Below are 4010 nucleotides of genomic sequence, written 5' to 3' on the forward strand. Positions count from 1 at the left end.
TACAAAAATATAAGTTGCCCAGATTAACTGAAGAGGAAGTAAATTACTTAAATAACCCCATCAGAAAAAGATCAAACAAGCCATCAGTGAACTCCCAAGGAAAAAATCTCCAGGGCCAGTTGGATTTACTAGCAAATTCTATAAAACATTTAAAGAACAATTGATTGCAACACTCTACAAACTATTTGGGAAAATTAGTGAAGAAGGAGTCCTACCAAATTCTTTTTATGACACAAATATGGTACTGATACCTAAATCAGGAAGAGATAAAATGGAAAAAGAAAATTATAGATCAATTTCCCTCATGAATATAGATGCAAAAAAATTAAATAAAATGTTAGAAAAAAGACTACAGCAATTTATCATAAGAATAACACATTTTGATCAGGTAGGATTTATTTCAGGAATGCAAGGATAGTTTAATATTAGGGAAACCATCATTATAACTGATCATATCAACAATAAAACTAGCAGAAAACAAATGATTATCTCAATAGATGCAGAAAAGCCTATTGACAAAATACAACATCCATTCCTATTACAAACATTAGAAAGTATAGGAATAAATGGAGTCTTCCTTAAAATAATAGGCAGCATCAATTTAAAATGTCAGCAAGTATTATATGTAATGGCGATAAGCTAGAAGCATTTCCAATAAGATCAGGGGTGAAACAAGGGTGTGCACTATCTTCCCTCTTATTCAATATGGTACTAGAAATGTTAGCAGTAGCAATTAGAGAAGAAAAAGAAATCAAAGGAATCAAATTAGGCAAAGAAGAGACCAAGCTATCACTCTTTGCAGATGATACTATGATATACTTAGAGAATCAAGTAAAAAACTACTTGAGACAATAAATAAATTTGGCAAAGGTGCAGGATATAAAATAAACCCACATAAATACTCAGCATTCCTTTATATTTCTAATGAAATCCGACAGCAAAAGAGATAGAAAGAGAAATCCCATTTAAAGTTACTGTAGACATTATAAAATATTTGGAAATCTACCTGACAAAACAACCCCAGGACCTATATGAACACAACTACAAAACACTTTTCACACAAATAAAGTCATATCTAACTAATTGGAAAAACATCAATTGCTCATGGCTGGGTTGAGCTAATATAATAAAAATGACAATTTTAGAGGCAGCTAGGTGGTGCAGTGAATAGAGCACTGGCTCTGAAGTTAGGAGGACCTAAGTTCAAACTCAGCCTCAGACACTTAACACTTACTAACCATGTGACCTTGGGCAAGTCATTTAACCCCAGTTGCCCTGCCCTTCCCCCTCCAAAAAGCAAAACAAAACAAAAAGACAATTTTACATAAATTAAATTACATATTTAGTGCCATACCAATAAATTCACCAAAAAATTACTTTATAGAACTAGAAAAAAATAGTAACAGAATTCATTTGGGAGAGCAAAAGGTCCAGAATATCCAGGGAATTAATGAAAAGAAATGCTAGGGAAGGTGTCCTAGCCAAACCAGATTTTAATCTGTATTATAAAAACTTCTTGGTACTGGCTGAGGAATAGAGTAGTGAATCAATGGAATAGATTGGGTACACGAGACTAAGCAGTCAATGACTATAGTGATCTACTGTTTGATAAACCCAAAGACCCCAGTTTTGGGGATAAGAACTCACTATTTGACCAAAATTTCTGGGAAAACTGGAGTATAGTATGGTAGAAACTGGGCATGGACCATTATCTAACACCATATACCAAAATCAAGTCTGAATGGGTGCATGATCTAGGTATAAAGGCTGATACTGTAAGCAATCTGGGAAAGCAAGGAATAGTTTACCTGTTAGATTTATAGAGAGGGGAAGACTTTATGACCAAACAAGAATTAGAGAGCATTATAAAATGCAATATGGATAATTTTGATTACATTAAATTGAAAAGTTTCTGTACAAACAAAGCCAATGTAACCAAGATTAGGAGGAAAGTAGAAAAATGGGAAAGAATTTTTACAACCAATATCTCTGATAAAGGCCTCATTTCTAAAATATACAGAGAATTGAGTCAAATCTATAAGAATACAAGTCATTCCCCAATTGATAAATGATCAAAGAATATGAACAGGCAGTTTTCAGAGGAAGAAATTGAAGATATCTATACACATATGAAAAATGCTCTAAATCACTATTGATTAGAGAGATGAAAATCAAAACAACATCTCACCAGTCAAATTGGCTAAGATGACAAAACAGGAAAATGACAAATGCTGGACAGTATGTAGAAAAACTGAACACTAATGCATTGCTGGTGCAGTTGTGAACTGATTCAGCCATTCTGGAGAGCAATCTGGAATTATTCCCAAAGGGCTACAAATAATTGCATACCTTTTGACCCAGCAATACCACTTCTAGGGTCATGTCCCAAAGAGATCAGAGAAGTGGGAGGAAGACCCATATGTACAAAAATATTTGTAGCCCTTTTTTTGTGGTGGCAAAGAACTGGATATTAAGGGGATGCTCAACAATTGGGGAAGTTATGGCATATGAATGTAATGGAATTTTATTGTGCTATAAGAAACAAGGAGCAGATGGACTTCATATTTACCTGGAGAGGCTTATATGAACTGATGCTGAGTGAGAAGAGCAGAACCAGGAGAAATTTGTACACAATTATAGACACAACACATGTGTGATGACCAACTTTGATAGACTGGACTCTTCTCAGCAATGCAGTGTTATAAGTCAACCCCAAAAGACTCATGATGGATGGAGATGTCCACATTCAGAGAAAGAGCTAGAAAGAAAAGACCTGCTTTCTTTCTTTTTCTGGTTTTGTTTTGTTTCCTCTTTCCCATTTTTTCATTCCATCCATTACAATCTTTCTTTATAATCTGACTGATGTCTAATGTGAAAGTATTTGTAGATCTATACTTGATTATATGTTGTCATGGGGGGAGGGGGAGTGGAGAGGGAAAGGAGAAATTTTGAAACTCATGGAATTGTGGAACTGAATTTTTTAAACTAAAAGTAAACAAACTAATAAAGACTAAAAAAAATTTTTTTTTAAAGTTCCAGGACTATGAAATCAAGACATGTTGTAAGCCTTTCCCAAGAATGTCCTTCATTTTGGATCATTTTCCTGTGCCAGAGGTGAAAGTGCCTTCAAAAATACTGCCATGTTCCCAGCAGTGTCTTTGATGGTATTACACATATTAAGTTGGAACCCAACACACCCAATAGTAAGATGTTTTAGTGGGACCCAACCGAAATGCTATCATGTGGTAATCTTCATGTCCTTCAGTAGGTTTACTGACCACATTTTTAAGTAAGTACGTGGCTAATTTTTCAGTTCACATCTGCAGTGAATCCACAACTGTTTGTCTTCTAATTTAAAGGTGAGCCTTACTTTTCCTTCTGTCTTACTGTATATGCCTGATAAAGGTACTGTTGGCAGTCATTTCTGGGCAGCCTTAACAGGTTTCCCATCACTAGGTTTCCCTTTATCTAACACTTAGATTCTGCCTTGCTTTTGTCTACTAAGTGGCTCCTTCTTACTCTGTTCAGTTTTTGCTTCTTGCTGTGCTGTGTTTTTGGGTATGTTTACTGCTAAAACATCATTGATTGTAGTTCCAACCACCATAATCTTGGCACCACTGGTTACTTTGATTTCCTGTAATGTTTTCTTCTCATATAGGAGCCTCTTAAACATAACTTTCTGCATGGCAGGAGGTAGACCTGTATTGGAGTGGGTCTTGCACTTCAGCTTGGCACCTGTGCTGTCCATAGATATGGGTACCACTGAAGCCTCATGAGGTGGGGAGGGAGGACAGAGATCCCTTATAAACGCAATAATAATCAAGTACAATAAGACTGCATGATACAAATTAGAATGCTATAAGAATCCAAGAAAGGGGAAAAGTATCATAGATCTGACTCTTCACAGAGGCTTCATGGACAATGTGGAATGGGAAGGAATTATGGATTTGGGTTAGCAAAGAAGAGATACAATTCAAAATGACAAGAAAAAAGGCACAGGGAATAAAGGG

At 35.5% G+C, this 4010-nt stretch overlaps 1 pseudogene; it reads right to left on the reverse strand.

The window, feature by feature from the left end:
* Window positions 1–3126: 3126 nt before the first annotated feature.
* LOC138172528 (ubiquitin domain-containing protein UBFD1 pseudogene) lies at window positions 3127–3748 on the reverse strand (annotated as a pseudogene).
* Window positions 3749–4010: the final 262 nt, after the last annotated feature.

This window comes from Petaurus breviceps, unplaced genomic scaffold (genome assembly GCF_028583685.1).
Source record: "Petaurus breviceps papuanus isolate PSGF00001 unplaced genomic scaffold, PetGlider_PUasm1.0 551, whole genome shotgun sequence".
Classification (NCBI taxonomy): domain Eukaryota; kingdom Metazoa; phylum Chordata; class Mammalia; order Diprotodontia; family Petauridae; genus Petaurus; species Petaurus breviceps.